The 13514-nt window shown below is 40.9% G+C and overlaps 1 protein-coding gene across 1 annotated transcript in view; it reads right to left on the bottom strand.

The window, feature by feature from the left end:
* The window catches only part of Focad (focadhesin), a 289725-nt gene extending 283428 nt beyond the window's left edge, over nucleotides 1-6297 (bottom strand). The window contains exon 1 of the mRNA XM_051188149.1: nucleotides 6209-6297. The gene's annotated coding sequence lies outside the window, so the exon portion shown is untranslated. The remainder of the gene's footprint in view (nucleotides 1-6208) is intronic.
* Between the last annotated feature and the right edge of the window lie 7217 nt (nucleotides 6298-13514).

Here is a 13514-nt window from a genome sequence, read left to right as displayed (position 1 = left end):
TGCCCTTTTGGGGGATGGAGGGAGAGAGAGAGCATTATGTTCACAGTATTATAGGCAGAAAGGACCAAAGACAATAACTAGAAAGATAACCAGACATCACCTATAATCCCAGCACTTGAGAGACGAAGGATTGACAAGAGTTGAAGGCCAGTCTAGGGTATGTAGCAAGACTTTGCCTCAAAACACAAGGTGAAAGCTATGGTTGGCTGAGAGTATAGTTCAGTGGGAAAGTGCTTGCCTAACATTGGAGATATCCTGGAAAAGAGAGGGAAACAAAGGAGGATAAAGGAGAGAAGAGAACAAACAATGGTCTTAAATGTCATTCACTCTAGCTACAAAGTGACTGCTACTCAACTCATTTCAAAAGCAAACTAATTTTCCATCTCTATTCACTAAATTTGAAGACTATTGGGATAAGCTATTAGTGTGTGTGTGTGTGTGTGTGTGTGTGTGTGTGTATACTGGCATGGATTTATGTGCACCACATGAACATAGGTGCCTATAGAGACCCGAAAAGGGAATCAGATCCAATGGAAATACAGTGCTAGGTACTTGTGAGCCACCCAATGTGCATGTGTGTTTGCACATGTGTGCATATCTACGGGAGATGTGTACATGTGCATGCAGGTGTGTGCATGCATGTGCACATCTGCGAAGACCAGAGGTCCACGTGTCATCCTTGATCATTCTCTGCCTTGTGTTTTGAAGAAGGGTCTCACCCCAGAGCTTATCTACTTGGTACAAGATCACACCAGCTTTTATGTGGGTGCTAGAGCTCTCAATTCAGGTCTTCACAATTGTGCAGCAGGCAACTTACCGACTGAGTCGGCCAGTCAAAACACTTTTAAGATATCTTCCTCCCATTAAACACTCTCTCTCCATCCCAACCTTTCAGACTCCAATAACAATCAATAAATGTGCTTACAACCTATTTCCACAATCTGATGAAAACAGCTTCCCATCCTTGGTGGCCCACATCAGAGATCAGCCTTCTGAACTTCAAGATCCATGCTGTAAGTGGATCCAACCCATTTCTACCAACAGGCACTTAAAGTTTCAGAAGCAAAAATCACAAGTCTACGTTTTCTCCACCTCTCCTCCCCCATTAGTTAACAACTGTATCAATGTCCAGGTAGGTGAAGCACAATACACAACACCCTTGTTCCACATCAGCCTAAACCCTACATTCCATCAGCACCCTAAAAGCTTAAATTCTAATATACATGCCTCCTTACAGTGAGCTTACTCCATTGCAAACTGAAATATCTTACATTTAAAAGCCTTTAATCCAGAGGTGGAGAGATGGCTCAGTGGTTAAAAGCACTGGTTCCTCTTCCAGAGGACCAAGGTTTAATTCTCAGCTCCTACATGGTAGCTTACAAGTGTCTCTAACTCCAGTTCCAGGGAATCCAACACTTTCTTCTGACCTCCTTGGACACTGCATCCACAAAGTACAAAGTCATACATACAAGCAAAACACATAAAATAAAAGCAAAGATTTTTAAAAGTCCTTTCTTAAAAACCTATAATCTAGGCCATAGAAATAACTCTGTGGTTAAAAATACAATGTGCTCTTTCAGGATACCTGAGTTTGGTTACCAGCACCCATATCAGGTAACTAACATTGCTCCATGGCATAATCATCCCTACTTACACACAAGGGTGCATGCAACACCCATAGAAGACAAAACTTCCATTTATTTAAATGCATCAAAATTCAAATTACAAAGTCTGTCCTAACAGTATATACTAGAAACTAAAGCTTTACTTGTGCAACCAACATATCCAATGATTGTTAAACAGTAAAATTTAAAGTCTAAATCTTGAAAGCAAGTGGGTCAAAGAGCGGAGACTTTTCTTTTTCTGTTTTTGGAGATGGAGTCTCTTATTATGTTGTCCTGCCCTTCGTGGAAGTCACTATCCAGACTGGCCTTGAACTCATAAAGATTTGCCTGCCCCAGCCTCCCAAGTGCTGGGAATCAAAAGAAAAAATAATATACAACAGGACATAAAACTATAGTTATAGAAATTATAAGATTTATTCGAGATGTTTATCAGCCAAATTAGCAAGTAATTATTCTGACTAAATAGACACTGGAAGAAATACTGTGGAACACTAAAAAGAACTAAAATACTCAGTTTACTTGTTTATATGGAACAATTCATTGATCGCCAGAAAAGTGAAGAGATAAGTCATTTAAAAGATAAATATTTACTCCCAGCATTCAGAAGAGGTAGCTGGATCTCTTGAGTTTGAGGCCAGCCTGATCCTCATAGTGAGATTATCTGATGTTTCTGTCCAGCTTCACAATGATGTGAGGATAATACACATTCAGTAGAAACTTCACCTCAAATTGTGATTTTGATCTTTTTCTTAGCTGGCAACATATGGAACATGAGGGGCTGGGAATTTTGGGAAGCAGCAGCCATCAGCAGTTTCCAGCCAGCCAATGGGTTATAAGGGTAAATAGCCCACAGTCTACTGTTACTAGAGCATGATACAGTAAACTAGATATACTAAACAGATTATGTGTTATATGTGTAGGTATGCATGCAGTGTGTCCATGTACTTGTGCTGGCAGTGGCCAAAGAGAACCTCAGGTGTCATGGCTTGGAGGTTCTGTATGTTTTGTATGAGACAGGGTTTGTCAATGGCCTGGAATTGGCCAAGTAGGCTAGGCAAGATGGCTGTCCACCAAGGCTCAGGGATTCACTTGTCTTCACCTTCCCTTCATTAGGATTATAACCACAAGACACCACACCCAGATTCAATTTTAAACACAGGTTTGGGAGATCAAACAGAAGTCCTCCAGACTGCAGCATGCGCTCTACCAATAAAGCACCTCCCCAACACTATTAAATAAACTTTTATCATGGATTTTTACTCTTACTTTTGATGCATGTGTATGTTATATAAATGTATACACCAGTATTGGCATGTCTGTAGGTATATATGTGGGTATAGGTATATGTGCATTTGTGTGGCGGCCTTAAGTTAACATCAAGTGGTTTCTGCAATCATGCTCCATTTTATTTACTGAAGCAGTGTTCTCACTGAACCCATAGCTGCTCAATTCCCATAGCTGCTCAATTCCCATAGCTGGTCAATTCTAGCTAGTCTAGCTTGCCCCAGGGATCTTCTGTCTCAGCTCTTGAATGATGCAATTACAAGCACCCATTTATTTACAATTTACATGGGAGCCAGAGAATCCAAATTCCAGTTCTCATAATAAGTACTTTATCCACTGACCCAGACAGGTTCTCATTATGTACTAGGACTCATTTTGTAGACCCAGGCTGGACTCAAACTCAGAGAAGCCACCTGTCTCTTTGCTACACAATTACACATCATACCCATCCTTCCTAAATGCATTTTTGATGTACAATATTAACAACTTAAAATAAGATTTTCAGACTATAACCTCTTCATAAGTTAAGGGGTCTGTATTACCAAAGTACTCAGATGTTATGAGTAGGTTTTTCCGTGCCAGCCCCAAATAACACAGAGATGCTGTATTAGATATAAAGCTGTAGGCCTGTTACTAGTTTCTTATCTGCTGGCTCTGTCTTAAATATTAACCCATTTCTATTAATCTAAGTACTTCCACGTGGTCTTATCTTCCCGGAGAGAGGGGCTGGCATTTTACTCTCTCTGTCCTCCATGATGAATCTCCTCCCTACTACCTACTTCCTCTCTCCTCCTTGTCTCCTAGTCCCACCTATCTTGCTTTCCTATTGGCCAACAGCGCTTTATTCATTAACCAATAAGAGATACATATTTACAGAATGGCATCTCCCATCACTCAGATGCTTAGACAGACAGCCCAGCAGTTGAGAGTATATTCTGCCTTCTAGAGTATTCAAGTTCAGCTCCCAGCATCCACATCTGGTGGCTCACAACTGCCTGTAACTCCAGATCCAAGAAATTGATATCTCTGGCTTTAACAGTCACCTGGGCTCATGTAAACACACAAAATAATAAATCAATAATAATAATAATAAAGCCATTTTTAAAAGGCAGTCTAGGAATTGATTTCAATCCCTGGCAAGAAATAAACCAGAAAGGATAGCACTTTCCTTAATTTCAGTACTGTGTAGGTTGAGGCAGGATAATCAAATATTCAAGGTCATCCTCATCTTATACAAATAAATAATAAAACAAACAGAATGCATGCATACTCAGGCTGAATGAAAATATAAATTAGCAAAATTATAAAATGTCATTGTATCTCTTTCAGTGTGACTTAAATTAAAAAAATTAAAAGGCCACATACTAAAATATTTTAATCTAGTGCTTAAAAATTGATGGGATGTACATGAGCTCTGCCCAGCTAATTACTATTTATGCATCACAGATTTAAAGGACATCTCTAAAGCTATGCTTTATTTTATCATATGAAAGAGTTCTAGATACTATGCTTACTCCTAATAGTGATTGTAATAAATTTACACCAACTAACAGTTTATGGACTAATGTTAAAAGGTATCACAAGGCTCAGAATATCAGAATAATTACTTTAGAAATCATTTTACATTAGGAAGGGGTGAACTGTTCGACTAGTAAGCACCATTAAGTACCATTAATCAGTCACTATATGAAATAACTATTAACCTCTACAGGTATGTTTTACCTTGAAGAAACAATTTATTTATTTTTGGGTTATCAGGGTTCAGTAACAGGTATCAGGCAATTAAAATCTACCAAATAGTAACATGATACAATAAATGTCTAAATATTTTTAATTTAAAAAACAGGAAAAAAAACTAAGCAGGATATTGACAAAGAAGAAATGGTAACTACTGATAAGATTAACTTGATAAAAAAGTAAGGGAGATGTTTTGGCTACCACTTATTACCAAAGCAAGTCAAAGGCTTTGAAAACTGCATTCGTGTCCAATTGTCTCTATAGGGTACCATTATATGTAACTAAAAAGTTCATGATTGTTACACTTCAAATTTTAGATGACTCATGGTTGGTGTTTTCTTTGCAGAAATTGGATGTCAATCAAAATTTTGACCATGCACTTGCTTGACAGTCAAAACTGTTAGTGAACAGAATCACTTGTCATTGAAGCATAAAATACATAAGCACAAAATCCGCATGTGTTTTTAATTTAGTTGGTTCCCAACTGCTAACACGGTTCAGTAAATCTGCTCTTTGCCATCTCTCCTTGAACATTCCAAAATTACAGAATTACATCCCTTCACTTTTCCGATAGGTTTTTAGTGGCAGTTACTAGGGTTTACCACCTCAGGGTGGTAAATGCCTTTTAAGGTATATTGGAAAGTAAAAAGAACATGGAAAAAGGTCCTAGAGAATTATATCTTTTGCATCTAAATCTAGACCCTGAAAATGATCTATAACAACAGAAGAGAGAAAAGAATTTAAAAAAAGGCAAAAACCTCAAATCTTGTCAACTCAGACAACAACACTGGCAATATCAACTGAAAGCAAAGGCAGGGAATGTCGTTCAAGGAACTCATTTTAAAAGTTTACAATGAATGAGTCAATGCCTGCATAATGGAGAGGATGACTTCACTGGATCAAAACCCTCCAAATAAGGAATCGAGGCCCCATGGCTGAAACAAACTCAGAGTAAGTGGTACAAAATGGCAGGTGCCTGCAAACCTCCACCTAGCTGCTTGACATTCGGAAGTCTCACACATACCCGCCTCAGACTCAGAGCCAGAAACCTGGGGCAGAAAACCGGCTCTGCTCACCCAACAGCCCTTGCATTTAAGTGGACATAACCTGTGTCTGAGTCCCAGGGAATGAGGACAGTTATCCCAGGCCAAGCAGAACCCCTTGCACTGCCCCGGACCAGAGACCTGGTCAAGGAGAAGGGACAACTGCAACCTGAGGCACGCAAGCCACCCGGATCGTGCGGGCCGCCTGGGCCGGCAAGCCCCTCCACAGCCAGCCAGCTCCGACGCTTCAGATCTGGAAACCGCTCAAGGCCAGGTCCTCCGGGAGCCGGGCGCCCCGACAGGCCAGCAGAACCGGCAGCAGGTCAAGCACCCTGCCCGCCTCCCGCGCCGCCCCGGCCCTGCCGCCCACATGCTCCGCCGCCGGCCTGCAGCCCAGTCCAAGTCCTCCGGCTTCCGCCGCCCTCTCGCCGGTGGCCGTGGCTGCAGGCTGCCCCGATGTGTCGTCGTCTGCCCACCCAGTGGCTGACAGAGGACGGCCAGCCACGCCGCATGGCTTACCTCACTTCTGCAACAGGCACAGACCGCACGGATGCCTGACGTGGCCCACGCACCGCCTCCACCGCCCAGGGGCGGAGCCTGGCAAAAGAAAGCCAATAAGAGGCCGATTTCAAGGACTAGTCCCGCCTCCTCAACTAGGGCGCCCGTCCCGCTCGTGCGCCTGCGCGGCTGCGCATTGCAGTTGTCTGTCTGGTCGAGTGTCTGGAACCGGGCTTGAGAGTTGCAGTGGTGCAGACCGAAATTCGCGCTCAGGCAGACGCTGTGGAGCGTGACATCAAAAGATCCTTTCTGGAGATGCCACTGCTCAGAGTCAGTGGGTCCTGTTGAAGCCTGCCCCAGGGCAGCTTTGAGATATGGGACAGCTTCCTGATATTTGGAGATTTTGTAAAGCTAGAGAGAAGGCTGGGGAGGGGACGTAATACTGATAAAGCCAAGGGTTCAGAAATTTTAAAGCAGTCAGCTTGCTTCCTGTAGCTACTGCTCAGAGTCTTCATTTTACCATGCTGTGCTGGTCCTTCTACTTGCAGATTTGATCAAGGAAGACCTATTACAAAGAACTTTACTATGCGCGTTATTGTTATCTAACGTTTATGTAGTTAAGCATTTTCTTTAGCGAAATGGGGAGAGGTGATCCCACAGGAGTCTGTGACACTTGGCACAACGTAGCAGACACAAAAACAAACTGCCTTAAGAAATAAAGACGTAAAAAAAAAAAAAGGATATAAGTCCACTACCTGGCTGTTTCTGAAACCCCGTGCACTTTGAAAATCCCAGGTGCCACCTCTAGAGGTTCTAATTCATAGTTCTATCTTAGGAACTTAGCAAGCAGTTTTCTAAGTTAAATTTGCAAGGTCACTATAATAAGTTAACAGCAAATCCTTGGTTTCCTATATGCCACCTCAGAAAAGTAATTATATTCCACAGACCACCTCTAGATCTTCCAATAATTTCTAGTGCTTTCATTCTGTAAGAATTTATCTGAATTAATTGTGAACCTGCTTCTGTACTCGATCTCTTTTATCCTGGGAGAGATGAGAATTCTTTGAGGTTTATAACTGCCTTTTTGGTTTTATTAGTTTGATGATACTCCCATCAATTTTCCAAATACACAAGTAAAAATTTTAGGAACCTTTTAATTTTTTCCTTTTTCTATTCCTGTATTTCTTCTGTTGTTATTGTTTCAAAACAGGGTCTCACTTTGTATCTCTGACTGTTCTGAAACTCTCTATGCACACCAGGCTGGTCTTAAACTCACAGAGATCTGCCTGCCTCTGTCTCTCAAGTGCTGGGACTTAAGACATGTGCCACTACACCCGGCTCATTCCTGTGTTCCGTGAGGTTTGTTGGTCCTAGTTGAACATGTCCACAGCACTATTTTAAGGATTTCAATTGACTTCATTTGCAGAACAAATTGAATAGCAGAGTTACTACATTTTTACAAATAAAGAAAACTAGGCACAAAGTGTGAAACAATTTGATCAAGGCTATGTACCTGGCTGATAGCAAAGCCAAAATTTGAACCCAAACACCCTGCTCTCAAAAGATAAATTGTCTGCTTCTATAAAGTATGTAGTTTAGGAGATTGTGGGGAAATGCTGACTTTTAAAGAATGGTGGTGAATCTACATTTAACATAGTCATAGCCCAGGTTTACTTCTATAAGGAAATGCCTTAGACTGGGTAAATACATTACAAACAGCAGAAATATTTTCCTTATTCTATAGGCTAGAAAGCCCAAGCAAGGAATGAGCAGATTTGTCATCTGGTGGGGCCTTGCTCCACAGACAATACTTTCTCTGCGTCCTCACACGGCAGAAAGGCTAAAGACTCTCAAAACCATTTTGTTTTCTTCCTAAAGATGTTGACAGACCACACTGGGGATTTCATGTATTCTGAGCATATGATCTACCACTGTCTAGAGCCCTCTACTCTTCAGACCTTTGTTCCTCCCCCACACCCTCCTCTCCCAAGTTCACATCCAAAGTGCTATGTAGCTAAGGTTGTCTTTGCCACATAATTCTCTTCTCTCAGCCTCTTACATGCTGGAGACATCCTTCATCAGGCCTGGTTAAACCTTTCTTATAAGGACACTAATCCCATCCATGAGGGTTGAGCCATCATGGTCTAATCACCTCCAAGTGTGTTCTATGTCTCTCTTTCCCATCCTAGCACACTGGGGATAACCCAAGACTTAGAATGTGCTAGGCAATTGTTCTACCATTGAGCCTTAGCTCCAGCTCTTGATACTATTGCTTTCAACATAGGAACTGCAAGATTGAAGATGCAATCCAGAACTGTGTGGAGCCAACTTAACCCCAAAGTTCATCTTAGCAGGCAGCACATTGGCAAGACCAAAGGTATAAGCTTTAAAATGAAAAAAGAGTTCAGAAGCTGTCAGAAGCAACATGGGACTGAAATAGATAAGTCATGCACTAAACTGGAAAATGCATTGAGTTTTCATTAATATATTCCACTTCAAAAACTATTCTTTTCAAATGACTGTTTCTCCCAAGCACATCCCCTTCCCCGCCTGCCTGCACAAACACACTTCATCTCCCTATGGTGTTCTGACTAGATTCAATTTGCAATCCTACTGTCTCACCCTCCCAGGTTGGGGATGAGGAGGTGAAAGGGTTGGAGGATGCAGAGAGTGGGGTTTACATTTATCCCAGAAACCTATAGAAGATGGTTTAGATTTCACAGCAGCTTTAATGGAAATAGCCATTAAATAATCAAAATATGTTTCAAATGTATATGCTATCTTATGCATCTCGTTTATATGCAGATGAATGCCTTGCTTTTTAAATGTCTTGTAGCATTTATTTATTGTGGTGGAGGTGACATGCATGTGCCACTATGTGGGTGTGGAGATCAGGGAACAATTTGTAGAAGTCAGTTCTCTCTTTCCACCACATGGTCCCCAGGATTCAACCCAGATCATCAGGCTGGGTGCTAAGTGTCTTTACCTGCTGAGCCATCTCCTCAGCCCCTCCTTGCTTTTTAAATAATCAAGACAATATCTACCATTTCTAAGAAGTAGGCAAGCAGACAGTATTTCTCTGTTAAATGCCTTGTATTCTTCCCCCTGAAGTAGTTAGTCAGTTAGTTCTCTATTGTGCAAGACCCTTTAGATAAGTAGTTTTTGAAGCTGGCATAGAAGGGCCTATTGACTCTCACAACAACAAAAAAGAAAAAGAGAAAGAAGGACAGAAAGAAAGAAAAAAGGGAGTAAGGAAAATGTGTCCACTCCCAAATCATTAGCAGAACTGAAAAGATATGCTAACAAAAGAAGGAAAAAAAAAAAAAAGACACTGTAGTGTGAATCCCGACTATAAAGAGAGGTCATGTCACCCACAGCATCAAGGAAGACACAAAGCCTTGAACTTGCACCCAAGCATGCTGGGCTGACTGAGCACGCCCACACATTCATCAGCAGGCTAGGCACTGAGAGGAGAAATTCACTACTGAGTCACAGAGAGCCGCTGTCAGCACATAGCAGAAAGCAAACTCATTAGATTTAATTAGATGTATGTGGTTCCTGTTGTCCCTGTTCCATTCAAAATAAAAGCCACAGTCCTTACATGGGCCAATTACACCATATATCATTTACCTGCCCTGGGCTTTGTACCTTTATCCCATCACACACATCATCACCTTGACTTTTGCTTCCACACCCTCCAGCTCTCTGAACCCTATTCATCCTGCTTCCTAGCCCCTGGAGGATCTTGGCTCTTCCCACAGCTCTCCTCATGACTCATTCCGCTGGATCATTCATATCTTGGCCAAGATGTTACCTTCTGGAGAAGGCCTATTCTCGGTCAGGGCCCCAGCAAGAAACAGATGGCATAATCAAGTTAGGAAAATCAGAACTGTTTAATAAGGGACTATAACAGGGCTCTAGGTAGAATTTTTAAAGATCACAAGGGAGACTTAGTAACATGGACAATCCCAAATCACCCCTCCACACAGGGAGTACAGTATGAAGAAGCTGTGTATGTAAGACTATCAGGAAGGAAGACATTTGATCAAGAAACACCACAGACTCTAGCTGTGCAATAAGAAGGGGCTGAGGGAATTAATTCCCCTTTCCCACTCTCCTGACCCCCATGAAATTCACACAGGTCAGCTCTTGGGTTGAATTGGAAAGACAAAAATAAATAAATAAGTAAATAAATAAATAAATAGGTGTCACCTTGATCACCTGTAACAGCTAGCTTTTGCTGTAACAGAACATATTTCATAACCCTATATTCATTCTCAGGATACTGTGGGCTGTCCAGGAGGTTCTTATGATCCAGGCAGGCCTTGCAAGTTCCTTATGGGTCTGTTTGTCTGTCTGCACTCAGTTTGAAGAATGGCTGATCTGGGATGCCCTTATTCACATATCTGGGATGTTGAGCAATATGAGGTAGACCAGTAGGTGTGAATCAACCATGTGTATCTATTAACTGTAGCCAATCAGAGTTTTTTTTTTTTTGAATAGGATTTATCTCAGTAGTATTGCACTTCAATTCCCAGCAATGAAACATCTCTCCATTCCTGAAGACACAGGTTTTTAAAACAAAAATCTCAAAGCTAGGTATGATATATCTCCCTATGAGTTTTACTAGCCCAGGAGGGCAAAGAAGGAGACAAACTTAAAACAATACAGGCTACTGCCATTTTGAGGTTGAAAGCCCAAGATCAGGTAGCCCCTTGATAACAGTATTATCCTATGTTATACAATTTCTACTTTACCAAATATCACCAAGAAAATGAAATAAGAGTAGTTTTCCTTAGTTGTTTTGTTTTTGTTTTTTGTTGTTGTTGTTGTTTTGGTTTTTTGTTTTGTTTTGTTTGATTTTTTTGTTTGGTTGGTTGGGTTTTTTTGTTGTTTTTGTTTTGGTTTGGTTTTATTTGTTCCTTTGTCTTTTTAAGACAGGTTTTCTGTGTAGCTATGGCTGTCCTAGAACTACTCTGTAGACCAGGCTGGCCTTGAACTCAGAGATTTGCCTACCTCTGCCTCCCAGATGTTAGGGTTAAAGATGTGAGCCAACACCACCTAGATATCCTTGATATAATGCTTTTAATATTTATACACTCAGGTGCCAAGTGTAGTGGTGCATGCCTTTGATTCCATTGCATGGGAGGCAAACACTATGAGTTCAAAGTCAGCTTGATCTAACAGGGTGAGTTCCAGGTCAGGGAAATAGGAATTCATTGTATTGTAGGACCTTTGCCTAAGGGGGGGGGGGAGATGGGGGTGAGATAAACAGAATGAATCAGCACCACCAAGTAGGCTAGAGATGTGTCTGGGTGGTAGAGTACTTGTCTAACAGATATGAGATCCCAGGTTTGTTCTATAGCACTGCAAAAACCAAGAGGACTATGTAAATACCTTGAATATGTACATGGTTCTTGTCATTCATCCACCAGTAGACATCAAGTTGTTTTTCAGATCCTACTATACTCTTGAATAAGTAGTAAAGATAACAATGCAAGATACTAATTTCATTTCCTTTGGAGATTATAACTAATATTCCCTCCCTGGGAGTGACAGAGACATCTACCCCTCCCACTAAGGTCCTAACAAGTTCACCCAGGAGAATGAGTTTATTAGGTTTACTTAGAGAGCAATAGGTGACAGTTATGGGCAGGAGCATAGGGGACCTTAAAGTAGCCACAGTGGAAGGTTAGAACCCAGCAGGGATGATGGCTTCCTGGATGGAAAGCCCTCCCCATCTTTCTTGCCCATGCATATCCTTTAGGCCCTTCTCCAAAAGCACACAAAATTTGGCAAGAATTACTTACAAGTGATTGGGAGGGGTGGCTGGCTACTCAGATGAAGGACTCATGATCCTTGCCACCCCCTCCTTATATGAGGGAAGATAAACAGTCAACAGATCCAGGTGTGATGGTCTTTTGAGACCAGAACTGAAGATGGTGGCAGTTTGGCTCAGAAAATAGTCCTGTATGAGGGAGATTATTTTGAAGTATAATTGCAGCTCATAAGGTAGTACAATTGCAGTATTTGAGGAACTTCCATAAAGACTTTAGTAACTGAGATAGATGTATTTCCTCCTCCCCTTACCTCTAAGCTGGAGATTTTTCCTGAAACACATTTAAACAAGCATCTATGGCTGTATTATATATCACACCAGCACTTTTTTTTTTTTTTGCAATGTATTTTGAAACAGGAACATAGTTATCCAGGCTATCATTGAACTCACTCTGTAGCCCAGGCTGACCTGAAACTTACCCTCTTCTTATCTGGGATTGCTGGACTCCTCCAGTAGGCATGACTGTTGGACCCATTTTTTCATGAAGGTTTGTCTGTCTGTCTGTCTGTTTTGCTATTAAGTTGCATGAATTTCACATATGTTCTGAATGTGAACCCCTTTTGTATGTGCAGTGTTGCAAATACTCTATTTGTCTATAGATTGTCTCTTCATTTAGTGAATTGATCCTTTGTTGTACAGATTTTCAATTTGATACAATCCCATTTGTCTACTGCTGTGATTTTTGGTGTCATATCCAATTAAAAAAATTATCACTACCATCAATTTCAAGATTTTTTTATCCTATATTTTCTCTTAGTAGTTAGGCAGATTCAGATCTTAAATGGCAGGTATCAATCCACTTGAATTAATGTTTTTTTCAATAGGATCAGGTAGGATCTAGTATCATTCTTGTAGATATCAAATTTAAATATATATATATATATATATATATATATATATATGAGACCATCAATGACCCATTGTGAGTTATCAGCATACCTTATTGAAGATTGGTTAGCCACGGAGTATGAATTTATTTCTGAGATTCCTGTCCAGTTCCATCGTTCTATTTTATACAAGTGCATATTCTTTTCTCCCCCCACCTTGGTTTTTTTGTGGGGGGGGTTGTTTGCTTCTTGAGACATGGTTTTTCTGGGTAGCCCTGGCTGTCCTAGAACTCACTCTGTAGATCAGACTGACCTCAAACTCAAAGACATACCTGCCTCTGCCTCCTGAGTGGTGGGATTAAAGGTGTGTGCCACCACCACCCTACCATAGTACAAATACTTTTGTTCCTTTTCTGATGCTAAAGATGAGGTTCAGGGTTTCATACATGCTACACAAGTCTTTCCCTCTGTGCCTGATCCCTAATCCGATGCGACTTTGCTTATTGTAGTTTTGTAATTGATTTTGAAATCACAAAGTACAATGTCTCTCACATTGTTCTTGCTTTGCATTTGGAGACCTTTTATGGGTCAATATAAATTTCAAGATTTTAATTTCTACTTCTACAAATAATATCCTTAGGATTTTTCATAGAGATTATAT

Source organism: Phodopus roborovskii, unplaced genomic scaffold (genome assembly GCF_943737965.1).
Source record: "Phodopus roborovskii unplaced genomic scaffold, PHOROB, whole genome shotgun sequence".
NCBI lineage: Eukaryota > Metazoa > Chordata > Mammalia > Rodentia > Cricetidae > Phodopus > Phodopus roborovskii.
This window is presented reverse-complemented; position numbering and strand designations above follow the sequence as displayed.